Source organism: Athene cunicularia (genome assembly GCF_003259725.1).
Source record: "Athene cunicularia isolate RWA chromosome 3 unlocalized genomic scaffold, athCun1 chr3_part1, whole genome shotgun sequence".
NCBI classification, from domain to species: domain Eukaryota; kingdom Metazoa; phylum Chordata; class Aves; order Strigiformes; family Strigidae; genus Athene; species Athene cunicularia.
Genome location: NW_020799097.1, coordinates 26,686,099 through 26,706,892, shown reverse-complemented (window position 1 = coordinate 26,706,892; position 20,794 = coordinate 26,686,099).

Genomic DNA, 20,794 nt, shown 5'->3' with positions numbered 1-20,794 from the left:
CTGTCTTCTCTTTATTACATGGCTGATTATAATATATGCTTTTATCATGAATTGCCTTGATTAAAAATTTAAAGAGTTCTCAGAGAGTTGTTAAAAAATGAATAGAACATTATCAATTTCTTTTTAGACAGTCTATTCATATAAACTCTGACTTCTCTGGTTGTTTAAAGCATATTTCAAGAAACTCAGATTATTACAGACTGATAAAATCAGCATGTGTGTGTGACTGTCTACATGTAAATGAGCAACTGTCTTTTTTGCAGAAAATAATTTATTTTGCCTTGCTATTGGAGTAATACAGAAATCCATTCTATGCATACACTCTGGGTTGTTTTTTTTTTTCAAATAACAGTTCTGTTTTTAGTCTTGGGAGGTATTTCACCTTAATACACCAGTTCCACTTTACACTTGCATTTCTATTTTATACTGACATTACTTACATATCTATGGTTAGCTGCAGTTCATGCACAAGGTTGCATAGCAAAATATAATGTCTCCAACTGAATCACCATTTTGGAACAGTTAAAATCCTGGGTTATCTTAAAAATTTACTGGTTTCTGTATAAATTATGGATATGCTTATCTGAACTCAAATTATTCTAAATGGAATTTGATGGAAACTAAATTTTGGGTACATTAAGTAATATATTTTTTATTAATGGTGTACCATTTTGAGAATAAGAAACTGAAGATTATTGTTATTTTATTCTTAAAAATATGCTGTTGGAATATATTTCTATATTTTGAGACATAATAAACATGTAATACTATTTTTTTTTCTACTGTGATTTTGTTTCTGAGACACATGATAAAATGACACTGACATCGTATATTCTTTTAAAGGTAGGTAAAAGCAATCACCGGTAATTATGGATAGATTTTGTTGCAGTTCATTTTTGCAAAATTACTTTTATTTTGCTACTACTTCAACTGCAGCTGGCAAACCATCTACACTAATAATAAAAATCATCCCTTCGAATCATGACTCCAAATGTTAATACTCTACTCAAAATATACTACAAAGGAGAAATAGTTCTTAAAAATCTCCATAAATCCCTAACTGTTCATTCCTCTGTCTGCATGCTCTGGATAAGTGTATATATGTGTGTTTTCATGTAAACTTGTTCAGTAGTTCTTAATACAGGACTTTTTGTTCTTTTGCTTGGTCCTATCAAATACCTGTTATTTTATGTATATTTATACATAATATATACACACATATCTATAACAGAATGTTTATCTAATTCTATTAAATTATATTAAATATATAGCCATATCGATAGCTATATCTATTTCTATAACAACAAAGACTATTCCATTATCATTCAGGACACAAGAGCTTTGTTCTTTTTAAAGTTGTTCAAGCTTTCTGCATCCTTAACAACTGGAAGGAGTCAAAAGGGATGAAAACCAGAAAACCAGAAGCAGCTCTGTACAGAATTAATGTTACGTTATGGCTTAGAGCTTCTTAGTCTTTAACTTACTCATAATGTTAATACCATTGCTACATATTCTGGTCCAAAACTAAATGTTTAGAGGATGTTACTAGTGACCACTTCTATTGCTTAGGAGTATTCACCCAGTGGAAGTCAGAGTTGAGAGGTGAATAGTATTGCAGCAGGGATTTCATTTCCCTTTGGAAGCGCATTGTTCTTCAAGTGTGATTTTGATGTCCAAGACAAGGTGAGCGCTGACTGACTGAAGTATGGAGCATTTATAAATTCTCAGATGTGCTAAGCTGTGAACCCATATAACAGCCTTCCTTCAGTTAGACCACTTGATGGGCATCTCTCTTTTATCTGGATGCCCTTTTCCACAGTGTGTCTGTAGACTTAAGTTTTTCTGATTTTGGCTTAAGTTTTCAAATTCATTAATTAGGGAGCAGGGGTGGGAGATGTTTTCTGATAGTCAAAAACATACTTGTTTGGATATCTCAAGCTAAAAATTAAATTCCTGTAAAGCTGTCTGGTACTGGCAACACAGCAATACATTCAATTTCAGCTAGAGATATTTGAGAAAAAAAAAAAAAAACAACAACCAGCTAGAGATATCTTGGGCAGATATCAGTGTGGATGTCTTCAAACAAAAAGGATGACCGTTCCTTGTTCTGTGGTGTATCTGAAGGGCTGTCCTGACTGACATGTCCTTTACAACCCCATGACTCTTCCTTCTGCGGTGGCCTCTTTAGGCTTTTAGGTAAATATGCATGTATGTTGAGTGATTAGGTAGGTAATGCAAATGGAGCCATATGAGGAGCTCAGGTATCTTCAGAAACAAGAAACCAGTACTTTATAGCTGCACAGGAGAATGCAGCTGTTCATTTTGCATACTGGCACCTATAGAACTGTAGTTGGTCTTTATATTATGATAGGAGACGTCAGACAATTTGGGGCTTCGTTTTAGTACATGGTATATACATGAGTGCTGTCAGTTACATCTATACTGTAGACACCTAAACTGAGACTTTCTTTAGGGACAACGTACAGAAATTACTCTTTTGGATTGCAATTCCCTTATTTCTCTCCGAAGACCTCAAAGTGGGTTGAGGGCAATGGCTCTGCTATAGACCTTATCTGAGCAACTGTAGTCAGTGACAATTCCTGACACCTTTAAAATAAAGTTACATTGTTGAAAAAGTTTTACTGGGATGTTTAGCTGGGATGTGAAGCTTTGAGCAATCTTCTGTTATCATGATGGGATGTCAGACACTTCAATTTCAGAATATAATTTATTTTCTCTGCCACTTACTCGTAGAAGGTGGGATTGCTGACTGCATATTTCTTTTGGTTTGTCAGCTTGTCTTTTGTTTCATCAATAACTGAAGGATTCTAATAACCAGGACTTTAAAATTATGTACTTTGCAATCTCTACCAACATTTCTGCTCACAGTCAGCTGTGCATAGGGAGAATCTCACATGTGGTGCCTGAATGACGAAGAAGCCACATGTGAATTATACAGCATTATCTTTTACTATCTCATCTGCAGTCACAGAACTTGCAAACTGTGATTTACAATGTGTTACTGAATTCTTACTCACATGGCTTGAGCAAGATCTTGATTAAAAACAAAAGAAAACTAAACTAAAAATCCAACTGAAAGCAGAGAGAGGAGGTTTGCTTGCCATCTTAATTCAAATAAATCAGCACCAAACGTGGTACATGAGGGATCAGTAATCTCCTGTGAATTAAATGGGCCTTTTGTATTCTGTTTTCTATATTTATAACACATGACACAGACACTTCTCCTGACTGCTATATTTCCATCTACATACTTTCTGTTCTGTTCCTGCACTTTTTTGCTTCCAGATGGGTGCCATCAATTATTATTATTAATATGAATGAAGATACTTTCATTGCTTTAGCAGATGTTAATGCTTTTCAGAAGAGGTATTTATTAGTATTGTTACTTTACAGGTACAGAAAAGTGGAGAGACTTGCCTAAGAGAAGAGTAGATGAGAGGCAGCATAGGGGAGACAACCAGATCTCTGGTATTCTAGTGCTCTAACCCCTGTCCCACACTCTTGGTGGAGTGATCCATACACTTGACATTCGTGTCCCTGAAGTTTATAACTTTAATGAATGAAAGACAATCTTCGGGGTTACCTATACTTTGCATTTACTAAGTATTTTTCTAGTTTCAAAACTGTGGAAATCTGGGCAATTCCTGGTAAAACTGGGAATGTGCCAGGTGCAGACCACAGCTTTTCTATGTGGGGTTGGTTATATTTTAAAGCTACTTCTCGGGAACCAACCAAGATCTCCTTGAAACTGATCTTGGGGCACTTTTTCAACAGCATCATAAATCTGCACCAGTAGAGTTGAAGGCAATGATGCCTCCCTCCCTTTATTTCCTTACACATTTTCCTCCTGCTCAGTGGGAAGTTCAGCAATGCGTTAAGACTGAGACTATGTTAATATCTGTGTAGCAGGGAGTGTCTGGGCAGATGTTGGCTGGAGATATGAAAGCAACATATTTCCTAGGGAACAGTTCTCTCAGAGAATAATATTGAAGCAGAGATGTGGGAGCAGGACCTTCTCTCTATAACTTGCCCTGGTCTCTTCTGGACTTGTGAGCAGAAACATTTGTAAACACGAGAAAGCTCTTTAATTAAATTGTGAAAACTTGGAGGGGGCTCTTTCTGGCATTTCTGTCCCTGATAAGTCCTTCCACAAAGGAGAAATTCAGGCTCAACCCTGGAGCTACTCAACTGCAGAGACCAAAAGTTGAACAAGATGTGGTGGAGAAACATGACACATGTATCAAACTCCCTAAACTGACATAATTGGAAAACAAAGCTTTTCACGCCTGATTATTTTCTTGATTGCTGAGCTCTCTCGCAATAACTTGCCACAAGAAAGTGTGTTCCCCTTTATTCAGGCAAATTATACATCGACCACTAGCATTCCTTTTCAAAAGTAGTGTTTCTCCTTTATCCTCTGCAATGGCTCTTTTCAGCCTTCTCTGCATGTTATCTGCTTTATTATTCAAGACTAACAGCTCCCATAGGGAATGCTGTTTCCTAGACTGTGCTGCAGGGATGGAACAAAGACAAGACCTGCCTAGTCGGTTACTTGTTTAATCGGGATGTGAATCTTTGAGAAATCTTTTTGCTCCCTTTTGCTTTCTTTTTCACACGTTTGGGATTTTTCTTTGTTTGCTATCTTAGTATGAATTTTTGTGGATAAAGATAGGTAGGTAAATGCATAGAGTTCCACAAAACCTTCCTGTGAGAAATATTTGTGCATTTATCAAGAAACAAAACATCATAGTTGTTTTTCTCTTTAACAATATAATCGATATAGCTAGTAAAAAACCTGGATTCCCATTAAGGTAACAATTTTTAGAAAACTGCTGAGCCTGGTTATATTTCATGTTTTGAAATCTATTAATTTAGTCAGCGTTAAAGAGTGGCTAACTAGCAGGACCTATGTGGTGTACCTCAGGACATATATCCAAGGACCATATCTTTATTCTTGGGTACATTGATGTAAATACAAAATCTATTAAAATTAACAGTGCCCTTAAAATACTTGTGGACATATTTCTGATTCTTTCTGTTTATCCATATTGGACAGTGAGGTAATGAGAACATTATTCCTACCAGAATACAATTAACTGCTTAATTATCTTTTTTTTTTTTTTTTTTTTTTTTTTTTTCTCCTTATAACCAAGCCCTTATGTTTTTACCCTTTCACCCATCTACAACAGAAAATGGCTGAAAGTCATGATTTAAAGTTCTGGGGAAAGAATTTCATGCTTCAGAATTGAACTGAATGGGGAAATTCCCAAACTTCAACTAGAAGTTTTAAAAAAGATCACAAAAACACTTTTAAAAAGTTTCTGAAAAGATCATTGCTGATATGCACAGCCCACACCAGTGCCGTGGAAGTGGCCACTCCGGCAGGGGAGCCTGGGCTGTGTCCACATCTTGCAGAAGCCCCGTCAGCCTGGCAGATGCTGGGACCATGGGGTGCTGACATACCTGGACGAGGAGCCAGCAGCCCCAGGGACTGCAAGTTCCCACATTTGTGGAAAGGAGCCTGGAAGCTGCAGGGTTCCCTTCTCTGACACAGCCCAGGCACAAAGATTCTCCGGGAGGTCTGCATCTTTGTACCTAAGGCAGGGAAACAGCAGAGGTGTCTCGCAGAACGGTGCATGGTAGAACCCTCTGAAAATGCCTGCATTTAATCAGAAAAGTGCTTAAAGATATGGCTCTATTTCAAGGACAGAAAAGTATTCTTTGTGAAATTCCCACACAGGCTAAAATTTCTCCTGACATTTCTGAGTGAAGCTTCACTGACATTTTCACAGAGGTTTGCTCATTTTTTGGCAGGAAAGAATTTGACCCCTCTCTTCAATCATGTTACACCCCATTTCCAATGACCGTCTCTAAGTCTTTTACCATTCTCTTAGTTTTTCCCATGATGTAAATACACACTGCATTAGAAGCAGCAGTGTTTCTCTAGATTTACTTCGGAATAACTAAGCAGCATTGCAAACTGCTTCCTACAATGTTTCCTCTCATTTCTTGAATCTTTCCCTTTAACTGACCTCTGCTGTTGAAAAAGCTGTAAGGAGTGACCCAAATAAAAATTGTAAAGGCAGGAACCAAGTGACATGCATGTATTTACATTTTTTTAAATTAGGTAAATGTAATACACAGCTATTATATCCCTCTCCTTACAGTCATTAGTTACACTCATTAGTTACACTGCCCTGACTCCAAGCACTATGGCCCATCAAGCCTTCCAGGAGAGTGGTCTGCTTGAGCATTCACTCAATGTCAGGCTAATCAAGCTCAGATCACAAATATGATTTTTGCAAGTTTTAAAACAGATTGCTCTGCTAGAAGTTTACTCGATACAGTAACATCCTTCAGAAGAAGTGCAGCCAGGATAAATAACCCCTTAACATACCTGAATGATGATGAGGACACCCGTCCCCAGTTGGATTTTCATTATGCAAATTTACATTCACTATATTCTAGATATTAAAAATTAGACTATAGCTTTTTTAACAAGGAAGATAACTCTGTCAGACGGTAAAACTCATCTGTGGTGTTTTCTGCTTGATGGTTGTGCCTTTCTGTCTATAATCTAATTTCCACAATTGCCCAAAGACAGCAGAATCCATCTCACCCATCATATCAATTACTGCAATTAGTTTTCCTGTGGACTACTCTAATTTCATGCATTTCTAATCACCCATTTGCTATGTGGGTAATTACCGTACTCATTTACATGCAACCAGATATTTCAGTAATTATGTTCTTTTTGCTTATTTTCACACCAACATCAGCTTTTTCTCCTTCACAGTCACATTTTAATCTTTTTACATTGCAGAAAATTTAGTATTCTGTTTATGAAAAGTTGGGCAACCTCTATTTTTTCCCTTTGAAAGAGAAAAAGAGAGTGCTTTTAAGGTTCCTTCTGTGTGACAGCAGTTCTATGTGGACACTTGAGCTAATCCTGCTGCAGAGGAGTACAATTGTATTACTGTGTATTTCCAGGTTGTTTGCTCGCTGCCCACAGAGCTCAAGGTGATCAGGTAGTACTTGACTGTGAGAGCCCTTGTAGAGCAGGGCTGAGGCTCTGCCAGTAGACAAGGTACTTTCGATCCCTGCAAGCACTTGGCCAGTGCCAGAGAGAGGGGAGGGGAGGAATGGCTCTGCAGGGATGGGGGAGCACAGCCTATGGGAACAGCACCCAGGGGTCGTTTCCCTCCCGGCCAGAGAGAAGATCATGGGCACAACACGGCCCAGAGGCAGAGCGATGAGGAACGTGGGAACCCAGACAGAGGTCCTGCACAAACAGGCAGCTCTGCAGGTCTCTGCCTGCCGAGAGTGCCTGAGCCTGGCACCTGAACCGAAGGAGTCAGGGACACTGATTGTGTGCGGTGTGATCAAGTAAACGATCTGCTCAGGCAGGCGGTTGAACTGAGGGAGGAGTTAGAAAGGTTGAGAACAATCAAAGAGTGTGAAAACGAGATTGACTGGTGGAGCCACACTCTGAGACAAAGGCAGAAGGTAGAGGCTCTACAAGAAATACATGACCAGGCAGAAGGAGGGCATGTGGAAGGCAGGGGAGGATGGAGTCAGGTCCTTCCTCGGAAAAGCAAGTGAAAACCTTCTTGGACCCCCTCACCTTCCCAGCTGTCATTATACAATAGGTATGAGGCTTTGGAACTAGACGGCCAGCTGAATGAAGATGGAAACAAGGACCCATCTAGTGTCAACCACAGCTTGTCCCTCAATCCCAAGACTTGTGACTTCTTCCAGTAAGAAGGAAAGGAGGGTAATTGTAGTGGGTCACTCTGTTCTGAGGGGTACGGAGGGGCCCATATGTCGAGCAGACCCATACCATAGAGAGGTCTGGTGCCTCCCTGGAGCTCTGGTCAGAGATATTAAAAGGAAGGTCACTGCTCTGTTGCAGCGCTCTGATTACTATCCCTTGTTGGCTATCCAGGCAGGTAATGATGAGGTGGTAGAGAGAGGTCTTAAGTCACTCAAGAAGGACTTCAAGGTACTGGGGTGTCTAACTGAAGGCTTGGGAGCTCAGGTCGTGTTTTCATCAATCACTCAAGTGGGAGGGAAAACCACTGATAGAGGGTGGAAAACGTATCTGATTAACACCTGTCTCAGAGACTGGTGTCACTGTTGGTATTTTGGGTTCTTTGACCATGGCGAGGTTTATAAGGCACCTGGTCTGCTGGTGACAAATGAGACAGGTGGGATGCAGCTGTCCCAGAGGGGGAAAAGGATTCTGGAGCAGGAGTTAGCAGGGCTTATTGACAGGGCTTTAAACTAGATATGGGGGGGGATGGGGAGATAACTGGGCATGTTAGGAACAAGCTCAAGGGAAGTGTGACAAAGCTTGAAGGATGGTGGAGTGGTGAGGGCTCTCCCTCTGCCACTTCATTTGAGAGAAGGGAAAGATGTTTAGGAACTGTGGAAGCACCTGAGAAGGGTCTGGTAGGGAATGGGGCCCACACTCACAAAAAGGTGTTTGATTCACTAGCTCATCTCAAGTGCATCTATACCAATGCACACAGTAGGAGCAACAAACAGGGGGAGCTTGAGGCCATGATGCAGCATGAGAACTATGACTATGACAATACAAGCAGCAATTTATTCAGAACCTCTGTCTTGATATAGAAGTACACTATATGGTATAGAAACACATAGAAATGTTTCTGATCATTCAAGGATCTCTGAAGTGAGCTGCTAAGATCCAAGCGAGTTTGAAAAAGTTTGTGAATGGCAGTTTAAAGTGTATGTTTTTCTGTGTATTTCCTTTTTGATGTGAATAGTGCAAGCAAGCCAAGGCATACAATCAAAGGGTCTTTCAGTGAGTACATTTCTGTAAAGTGTATTCAGTGAGATGCTGAGCATCAACTTGCATTGAAATAAACTTTCAATTTACACTTGGGGTTTACTTTTTCTCAAGACTGATTTCTGTGCTTTAGTTTCCTGTAGAGCCCCAGCTGCCTTATAAGTTCTATTATAATAGCACCATCTTCTGACTAACGTCCTGTCAGAAGTACTTCTGAGTATTTTTATCTTGGGTTCATTGCATCTCTGAGGGTCCTACTTCTACAAAAATGTGACTGCTCCCCCGCTTCATGCAGTGCTCCAAAGCCATAGTGAAATGGTTAACTGCACTAGATGCTGAGCAGTACAATCATCTGTGTAGAACCGAGAATTCCTTACCTTGAGCAGCGTGATATTGAAATGTACACACATTTCCAATGAAAATAACAAGAGAATTAAATGAAAATAGAAAATATTCCACTGATATTTTTGATGCTGGCTCAGTTTTGTATGAGTAAGAGCCACTGACAGCACTTGTCTTCTCAGCTTCTTCCAAGGTCAAGATTGTATGCTAGATATTTTGAAGAGTCTACTACAGTATAAATACAGTCCACCTAGTAAAGTTTCAACCTTATTTAATCTTTGCTTTGTAATGCATGAAGGTATAGATCTTCAAATCAACAAAAAAGTTTGCAGCTATTGTCCTTGATGAGTTCATCTATATAATTTTCATATCTACTTTAAGTCTTGGCTATATTCTAGTACATATGGGTCTTCACATTTTTGTCTGAACAGTAATAAAAAAAATAGCGACTGGCAGCTGACTATAAAATTAGTTAGTCAATTCGTTTAGGAAAGGCTGTGGATTGATATTTAAAGTCACATAGCCATTTCATATAAATTAGTAAAACTTAAGGCACAGTTTCAAGGGCATAAAACCAAAGTTGAGGGCTCAGAAATTCTGGATTGTTTCCCTGTTTCTGTCACTGATTCACTATGAAACTTTGGAAAACAAATATTCCATATCTGCATGTATTTGTCATGCATTTATAAAGGACAAATAAAATTAATTAGTTTGTGAGACATTTTGACATTCAAATCTGTTGAGCAGAGCAAAAATAGTGCTGGTTTTGGCATTAGATGATCTTGGTTTGTTTCTGAATTCTAGTCTAATATACGTTTCTTTTTCATGACAGGCCAATATTTTCAAATATATGTTTACCTCATCCAGTTCTCATTTGTAATACAATAATAACATTTATCAATATCACTGGAGAATTAAAGGATAAATACCCTAATAATAATGAGGACGCAGATACATCTGTACTGAGGTCATTGTATATATGTTATTCGCACATACGCACTGTCTGATACATTTCCTCATCAGAAAATTGTACCTGTTACTCATCTGGGCTCTTCCAATTTTTTTCTGATGCGCTCACTTGAATTCAAGGTAATAGTTTGTTCTATCTTAAAGAACTCCTTTAGTCATTACCAAAGGAGGTTATTTGCTCAGGCTATCCATTTTTTTGGTATTAATTCCTTTCAAGTGACTTTCTCCAGTCCTCGAAATGTTAATGTTTTGTCCTCTGCGTTTTCTACATACTGTGAAAAAATCTGAGAAACACAATGTGCAGAGCTGATGGCTCACTGGAACTGAGAGGATTTTTCTCTAATTAGTGACATAGTGAGATGATTCTTTGCATTGCAGAACTCTTTACATGCTCTTTACAGAGACTCACATGCTAATGCAAGGTGCAGAGCAGTAGAGAACTGAAATAAATGCCTAAATAATCATTGCAGTTGTGTTGATCTTTATTTCCCTGATGACATTGATCTATGAGTGAATAAGCCAGACAAGTACAGGTTTTTATAGTAATATACTTTACTGTATAACTCCATTGGGATATTTATTGAGTGTCACTAGAAACCGAAGTGTTTGGGGCTTACACACACTCAGCGCCATCTACAATTTTTCACTTTGAAAGTGTATGTCCAAAATCATGGTGAACTTGCTGGATCAGAATACTCCCTGCTACCATTTCTCCATATATTTTCGGATCGGAAGAAAGGTAGGTTTAAGTGTAGACCTCATCTAAAAGGTCATGAGAAAGAGGAGAACTATCTTTAAATAGCTTGGAGCAAGAAGACTGTGCATTCAATTAAAATATTGGTGAGGTGATATCCCCAGATGGGTTTAGTTCTTGTTTTGCTTTCTAGTTATACATATTTGTTTCATCTCCTACACAATAAATGGTAAACTCAGAACATCCTGAGGGACCAAAAGCCCTTAAGGAGGAACATAGATGCCCTGAGAAACATTTCTGTATTAATTTTCTTCTTAACTTTCCAGGCTCTAACCCTGTTTACACTGGTGAACTGTAATGTATATTCAATACATGTACATTAGGGATTCTATCATGCATATCCCCTTGATATCTAAACACTTGAAGTGCAACCCCACCACCACCACCACCAGGGTCTCTGATCTGCACCTCTGTTTATTGCACCAGCACACATTAAATCACTTTCTTGATGAACTGGTGATCAAAAATCACCACCTTCCATACTGAAGCCTGTTTGAACAGTTATTTGTCTGGGCAGTCTCTTGTTTCTTAGCACATCTCTCCTCATGCTAGCTGTTAAGATGCCAACCTTGCAGGCAACCTTGTTCGACTGCCTGCTTTTCATACAAATATCTCTGTACCTTTTCTAACCATAGTTCTCCATGACTTGATCCACAAATCTGCCTCCCATTTCCTTTAAATTACTCTTCAAGCTAAGCTTTGTAGAGAGAAAAGGTAAGGCTACACTGGTGGGTTTGGGGCAGTAGAAAGTTCAACAGAGGATGAAGTTGAGGAAATGCATCATCTCTCATTATACACAGAGTGGCAATGCAGATGTTCATTTTGTTCATGTACAGTACCATCTGTCCTTTCAGATCAATGAGTGATGAAATATCCCAGAATATTTATGAAAATCTATGTCTGTATTTATGTTACTTTAACCTGTGAGATGTGGTAGATGTTCTAAGTCATGATAATTCTCCCTTTACTGATTTTACTCTTCCCAGAATCACCATTTGTTCTGCCATCTTTCATTTTCCTCTTTCCTCGTTATTTTTGCAAAATGGTTTTAGATATCTGTTAGCATGTATTCTTAGACTTTGCATATCTATGTGTCTTCCATGTGATGTTTGTTCTTCTTGTGCTTTATTTGCATGTATAAATAATGAAAATGTCTCCTGTTGGGATACAGAGTGGCCTTTGAAAAGTTTGTTAGCCTTTTTTTCACTCAATCTATTACAAATAAGCAGTGTGCTGTTGAGTGCAACAAGCTGGTTTATGGACTCAACATACTGCTGGGAAGGCCAGAACACAATGCGATGATCCCAAGCTCTACATTTTGCTTTCAGCTTTTTGAATTCCTTGGAAAACAGATAAAAGTCAGATGGAAAAAAACACGTCTCTGGGCGATGCATCTGTGTTTGGCTGATTTGCGGCTTCTTCCAGACAGTATATGTAGCATAGTGTGTTCAAAAGTACAAGACTTCTCTCTGAAGGACTGTACACATAGTGCATGGTCTAGAGCTCCCCTGTCCTCCCTCAGACAAGTTTTGCTCTTATTTTGGGACTGCTGAGCACAGGCATTTGGTCCACATGTATCAGTTCCAAGTGATGTTGTCAAAAGGCAGCAGTGTCTTTGCATGAAAACACTAGTGCTTGGGCTGTATGTGCTACTACTGTATATTACTTTGCTTTGAGGTGTTGTGCATAAGACTCTAAGCTTCCTTGGGCTAGATCTGCAGCTGGTGCATTTTAGATCAGCTTTATTATATTTGACTGATACGACCTGGAGATTTGACACTCTCACTGCAGCAGTGAAAAATGAAGCTTCCTCATGTCACAGCACACTATGACAGTCCTGTACACACAGAAGGGAAACATGGATCTGGAATTTATCCAACAGCTAGCATATATCTCAATGACAAATAATATAAAGATGCAAAAGGCCCAGATTTTAGTCCCATGGGTTGTACTAGCAATTGAAAAGTCTTTAATTTCTATGATTTCTAAACTTCTATTTTCTGATAAAAAGCTATATATAAGTTAGCAACTTTACTAGGTGATGGAAATGTGATTAGAATCCCAGTATAACCTTTTTTCCTTCTTTGGCTCCCATGAATTTTTCTGGTTTACTGCTGTTGAAATAGATTTTGAGAAGGTAGAATCCCTCCTATTTAGAATTTTTCTCACTTCTCAGGGCTCAGACACCCCCAAGAAGATATGGTTAATAGCAAATTACAGTGCAGGAAAATGCATAAAGTTATGATCCTCTATTGCCCTTCTGGCTACCACATTGGTGCTGTGACTGCTGTACTTGTATTTTAAACTTCTCATGAAGGTCTGAAGTATAGGTAAAAGAATGAGAATGACAGACTGCTAACTTTGCTGGATGGTCCTTGGGTCCTTTGCCTCAAGGAGGATCTCAGAAAATGAGAGAAATCTACTCGAGATTTGTATGAAAGTGTCTTATGGATAATGAGACATTACAGATTGATTTTTTAATAATTTATTTCTTAAGAAACAAGAAGCAAGATTGTATGAGAGCAAGTTAATAAAGCACTATGATTTTTATAATTTAAAAAATATTCATAGAACGATCTTTTTTCAGCCACTTCTAGCACTATAGTAAAAATAGTTATCAGAAAAGGCTGTTCTGAGAGAACTTGTGACAATCATAGTGATAATCAGTCTTCCAAGACAGTTCTGCCCGAGTGCTACATAATATGGTACTTAGTACTATGCTGCAGTTGGAATAAAACACAGAAGTGTTTGTAAAGTGTTTGTAAAACACGGAAGTGTTATCCTTGAGTGGTCTGAAAATATAGTGGCTAAAATCCTCAAAGATACCTAGGTAAATTAGAGACTTACATCACATTTTCCAAAGTAGCTTTGATACCAGGAGTTGAAAATCTTAAATTGATCTAGAAAACCAAATGTTATTTAACTGCTACAACAGACATCTTTGTCCAAACATAAATTCAGAAAAATGTTAATTTAGGCATCATTGAATCCTCAAGTTGCCTAAAGTCTAATTTCTTCTACTGAAGTACCCTGGATGTGCTTAAATACCTCCCCTTGACTGACTACACTTGCTTAGTAGCTAGACACCTTATGCCTACAGCAAACTCCAGGCAATCCCTACCTGTTTCCTTGGCCGGTTCAACAGGCTCATGTGCAAGCATAACCTGATTTAACTGTTGGCTGCCGAGGTCCCACCCTTTGCCAGAGTCCCAGCCTCTCCCTTTCAGAGTTTGGCCCTCTCTGTGTTGAGTCATTTCAGCATGCAAATCCAACAGAAAGTGGATGTGAAAAAAGGCAATTGTTTTCTCAGCATGCTGACTGGGCTCAACACAATGCTGGTCAAATGCTCAAGTCTGTAGTAGAAAGGGTGGACAGGACATCCAGCTAACTCAAACTGCTGTGGAAACCCCGCATCAGAGCATGCTGGATTAGACCACATGAAAAACACAGGAATTGATATATTTTCTCCACCCCAGTGGTTATGAAGGTTCAGTTTCCAGTCACTTAAAGTGTGGAAGGTTTGCACTTTTAGTTTTTCATGTCTCTATTTGCTCATGAGCACCTGACTATATCACATGAGGCACTGCACATCCAGAATTGTCTCTGTGGTAGCAGATGACTCAAGAACTGAAGGACACACTGCCAGGTCTCCCTGGAACTTAGCTGTGCTTCCAGTCCAGCCTGCTCCATCCTATGTGAGTCTAGGCAGCCACTGTCATCTTCCACCCATGGACTATTCCTGCAGCTCCTCCTCGTCCTCTCTGCTTTCCCAGGTACATGGCATACAACATATCACTCTCAGCAATATATGCCTTAACTAGGTAGTACAAGGCAGCTTTCTGTTTTGAAGGATATTTGTGGATAAAGTGGTCTTAATATTGTCTGATGGAATTGTTCTTCTTTCAGCAGTATCCTTAAATCTTTGTGTAGGAGAGAAAATATGCTTATGATTATGAGGGTCATTACCTTAATCTCTGAAGAACTCACATGGGAGATGTGGGCTGTAATCAAGCTGCTCTGAACCCAATTTTACCACATCTTGGTGTCTAACACTCAGCTTTTTACATAAAAGGGAACACTGACATGATTACCCTTTACCACCAACACAGCATTTTGTGCCTAAGACTGCAAAAATAGTAGTTCACAAAGGAATTTGTGGCATGAATTCCACCTATGTGGGGCCTTCTTTTCTGGCAAATCTTCCAAAACTGCCTTAGCAGAATCAGCTCATTAGCTCAGTTAGTTCTCCATTCAGCTTCTGGAACCCAGAGGCAGTAACTTCACTCTTGCTGAGCACTCTTGGGGATGATGAGATATGTAAACCATTGGGGTTATGGTGCTCAGGTTTTTGATGGCTGTGCCCTATACAGACCAGGGTCCTGGCTGGAAAGGGAACTTACACTTTTGAGTCCTTTAGAAGCTTTTGAAAGTATCATTGCTTGCTGTATTAGCTGAAAAAATGTTTTATACAGAATGTGATACTCCCCAGTTGCTCTGGGATATATAATCTGGACTCTGAACCCTGTGGTCACTGTGAAGCCTCCCATTCACAGACATGTTAAAGAGATGTAGACCAAGAAAGCTTCCTGCATTTCTCTAGTGAATGTAATGTGAGACACTCACATAGTAGCTGATCTAATTTTCATTATACTCAGCTCACTATTTTGGGGGAATCTCACAGCAGAAAAGAAAGGAAATGCTTATAGAACTGAATTTCAGCAAACAGCTTAAAAGTATGCTTTTTCTCCTTGTCTTGCATTGTTAGCTTTAGTTCTGTTCTATGATTGTCAGTTAAAGTTGTGTTTTCCATGTGACTGAAGGAATTTTTTTTGTGACTGCAGTGCTTGAGAATTGTCTATAACTAAAAAATAGTAAGACGATGCACAACAAGTGCACACAAAAACTTTGTCCATTTGCTTCATCTATACATTATAAATATATCTCATGAAACTGGATGGCAATTTTAGTTACTCTGACTATGTCTAACTTAAACAAGGACAGGGCATGGGTTCGTCTTTTTTCTGTGTCCATCCTGTTGTCCATCTCCAAACTGCTGGTTAATAATTGCTGATGTTCTCTCTAGACATAGTTTTGGCTCATGCTAGTTAGCACTCACTCATATCTAGGCTCAGTTCAGGTACAGTATGGGATAGGAAACATAGACGACATCTTTCTTAGAGGGACTGGAGTGGATTTAGTTCTATGGACACGCACCATGCCAAACCATTTGTTCTTTCAGCCATAGGATGAGCCCTGGGTCATTTTATTCATTAGTATGGATGTAGTTGCTACTGACAGAAGGAGATAGACCCGCCTTCAGAACAAAAAAGAGCATTCAGCAAAGATGAGATCTCTGTTTCAGACAGAGAGGACTGGTCTGTCCAGACTTCTCAAATAGCAGAGCATAAAAAGAGTACCCAAGTGAACATAGCCATTTGACAATAGGGCATTTAATTTTTTTCCCCTCCAGATTGCTTTCCCACTTGATTTCACTCTGATGTTTTAAATGAAGAGAGGTGGGAGAGGTTCCACTGTCAGGTAGAAAGGGTTGTGGTGGTGAACAAAAGAGCAGCAACCCAGGACTGACCATGCTTCCTGCAGAGACCAGGGAAGATTGATGACAAAGTAAATAGCTAAAGTGGAGGGAAAATATCAGTCTAATTGGGTAACTCTTACCTCATTTAGAGATGACAGACATTTTCTGATTGAATCCAACTGATTACTGAATTAAAAGAAAAAAATATATATTTCAAAGATTAATTATTCAGACTGCTTAACATCATGTTCTTTTTTCATTTTAAGTTACATGTCATATTGGATTAAATTCATATGACATTTGGTCTCAGAGGTTTTTTAAAAATTTTCCTTAATATGAGTTGGCTCATTAAATTGGCTTTGAAGATTTTTATATTCCTTCTAGGATATACAACTTTGTTTATTAAGCTTAACTCTAATAAACTGTTTATCAGTAGCCATATAATTGATTGCAATAAGCTTGTGATATTGAATTTCACAAGTTAATGTAAAAAATATTTCTTTAATCTATCTTTTCTATTTTTGTTCTCCTTCAAATTCTTTTTCTTCAGTGCATCATAAAAAAATTATTTGAAATACATAATTTCCCTTAATCATATTGCTTATTTAATGTTCTTTTTTCTAATGTAGCAGAAATGATACAATCTTTCATATGATTAAGGAACAGAAAAACCAATGTCTAAAAGAGACATGAAGGTAATATTAAGGGAAACGTGGAATCAAATACTGAGACATATGTTTGACAGAAAAATCTTTAACTGAAAAAAGGAAAGATATTAGAAGTGTTTTGTGTTCCACAACACAGTCAGAAAATACCAAGTTTCGCTAAAAAACCCCCAACATGATTGCTCTGAACAGCATACCATAGTCTGGATGTCTTTTTGCATGCTAAAGGAAGATTCTAAACTTTTTTTTTTTTTATTAGCCTGGCACTGGATTTTAAAAATTGGCACTGCATTCCTTGAATTAACGTTTGCTGAAGATGGCAATATCGTTACTTTTGGAGTGCATTTTCTGCTAATACAGCTACTTAAGTTTGCACAGCTGGGAAACTTCTGTTTTTTTCCTGCGCCCCCTCCCCATTCTGATTTGTTATTGTTTGAAATTCTGAGAATGTTTTACACACATTGCCAGTGTACAACATTTGGACACTGATAAACGAATGACAAGTATGATATAAAGCCTCGTGGAAGACCCTGTAGGGTCTACCCAGGGAGAAGAACACATCTGTCTCCAGCTGTGCAGCTATTTAAAATTGAAATGACTTGTCCTGGGTTGGGCAGAGATGGTAATTATTTTTTTTGTTGATGTGAAGATCAAAGGTTATTCTCAGGAAGTAAGGACAAGGACTGTGGTATTTAGCAGGAAAGATTGGTACAGGACATAATTTAGTACATAGTTTGCACATTAACCTGGTGCTAATGCATGTAGATGACAGAGAAAATGTAAACAGTCCTGATGTAAGATAAATTATAATTGGTGAAAAGCAAATTAATCTACTGGTCATGAATCTCCCACAAGTTAGCAGAATCTTGAGCAGCTGTTACATTCCACAATCACACTTTGTAAAGAGGCTGCTTGATCTGAGGATTTCTTGCTACAGTGAAAATAACTTGTTCCTCCTGTCCCAGTGTGGCTTTTTTTTTTTTTTTTTTTTTTTTTTTTTTTTTTTTTTTTTTTTTTTTAGTAATGAAACCCCTGCTTTTAACAACAGATCCAGTCCTAGACTAACAAAACTCAAAGATTTCTCCTCATAAGAGTGAATACTTTGGGTTTATGATTTTCAAGGTGCAAACTAAGAATCCCCCCCCAAAACCACAGAGGTAGTAGTTTATAAATTTTCATAACTGAGTGTATCATGACCTCATGGTCAATAGATGAGATGTTTACTTCTCCAGTTTCCTGATATCAGGCCAGAAACCCATGAAATACCTTATGTTTCTCATTTATATATGCAAATGTTTTTTTCTCTGTTAAAAGTTATTCAGTATAAACACAAATATACAAATTGTGTGAGCAAAGAGAAAAAAAAGCTACAGAAACGATGTGGAAGAAAACATTGGGATCCCTTAGAGCAAACCAAGATTTAACTGATTTATGCAGTAAGTATTGTGACATGAAACATTTTTTAGTAATATTGATGTGCATAAAAGTTTTTCTGGTAGAAAATGATGATTTTGACAATCCATAGGACCTTATTTCTCTTTACTAAGTCTCCTTAGTTTTTTACCGTTTTAATAAGGAAAAATGCCATGAGCTAAAATGAGCTGTACTGATGTCAAAGCAAAATAAATGAGCTTAAATTTATGCTTAAGATTAAAATGCTCATCGCAGATTCCTTTGACAACCTGTTCGGAGGAGGTTTGGCCAAAAAATCAGAGGCAGGAAAACCATTTCATAGTTGTAGCTCATTCACAAATATTCATGGAAACACGTTTTGCCATGTATATTAAAATTCAGGCATTTATGTCCTGAATAGTTGCTAGGCTATGGAGAAAAAATGAAAAGAATGAAATTCTAGTCTTTTTCCCTTATTTGTCTGTCTTAGTTTTCATTTTCATATGTGCAAGAAAGCACATTCAAGGGATCAAAATGTATATTCTTCTCAGATGGCTTTGCTATGATCTAGGCATCAGATATCTGAGGAAGGCAGGTAGCCGTGGATTGCACAGAGAATACCTAAGCAGGCATTGACATGGTGAAGTTTTCACCATAAGCAGATTTGGTTTTCTAATTTTGTGCAGGCCACAGTAAATCTCTCAGCATAGACTAATCTGCTATTACAGCAAGTGCAGCCAAAACCTAGAAATTCTCCAGCTAATTCCAGCTGCAAGCCAAACCTCATTGTTTCCTCACTGTACCGCCCTCCCACAGAACAAGATCTTACTAAATTCCCTTAAAATAGAAAATGAACTTTGAATTTATTGAGGGAAAATCAACTCCAACCAGTTAAAGACAGGATGCCAAGTCTTCCTATGGGTTACTCTTAGTTTAACATATGAAGCTCTAATATAACTTCTATTTTAGGATCTTTCAAGAATGTAGATAAACGTAGCATTTCTGTGTAGTTAAACCAGTGGGGTGGAATGGACCAATGGGTCCACAATGTAAAGTGCGCAGCAGTATGGCTTGGAAGAGGAGACTCCACCACGGCTCTTTTCAGGTAGAGTAAGGAGAGACCAGCAGGTACAGTAAAGTTCAAAGTGACGAGATTACCAGTCATTAAAGGGCTGAGATAATTAAAAGCTGACCTGCCATGAGCTTCAGCTACTGAAACTGTAGCTTCCTTATTTACCTTGGTGATAAAGAGCTTCCATGTTGAAAGATTTGGATGCCAGCAGTCCTTAGTGTCAAATTGCTAGGAAAGGAGTACGGTGAAATGAATAGCAGTTTGTGGGCATGTAGAGATCGTTTGTATCCAGCAAAACTAGGCCGTATCAGGTGGAGTAACTGCTGTGGTATCACCAGGAGACAAATGGCTATATGTGCTTTCTGGCTTTGCTGACAGCAGTTGTGATACCATGCCAAAACTACTATAGAGGTAATAAAGATTGGGAGAAGGTTATCTGTACTCCTGCTGATTAGTAAGTATAGAAAAAGGTTTGTCTACATAATTATCGATTAATTTTTTAAAAACCTCTAATATGTCTTTTATTGCTGTAATGGTAACACTTTTATGTAGAAAGTTTAAAAGGAAGTTAAATCTTTCCTGTTCTCTTTTTTTTTTTTTTTTTTAATGCATTTACTCCATTTTACACTTATTACTCAGTTAACACTATTTTTAAAATTTCCCCTGAATAAGAATAAGGAAAATTTGTTTTGTATCAATGTCTATTTTACGGAGATTTATTTCTAGGGGAAAACAAAAAGAAACTCCAAACTTCTTTCTTTCAAATGTTCCATAGTGACAAAATGGCAAAAACTTCAAAAGATATTTTGGAAAAAATTATCTAATCGTTAGCTTTCAAAAGATCACACAACGGACACTTTATATCACAAAGTATGATTGTATGCACAGTTAACATCTCAACTACAAGGTGGACATTTGCCACGTATGTTGTGTTTTCCAGGATAAATCTGTTCTCTATGATTTCACCTATGTTACATATCTTGTGGTAGAAGCTCATAAAAGTGTACAACATAGTCACTTAATAAAGACTAATATCATTAGCTGGCCAGAGCTTAGAAAAGCAACTGAAAGAGTCCATGCTACTGTCTAAGCCAGATTTCACAATAACTTTCAGCAAATCTGTAAAATGTGAATAAACCTTGTAGAGGAAAATTTAGGGAAAGGGAAAGGGAAAGGGAAGGCAAAAGGGAAGGGAAGGGAAGGGAAGGGAAGGGAACAGGTTACTGCAGAA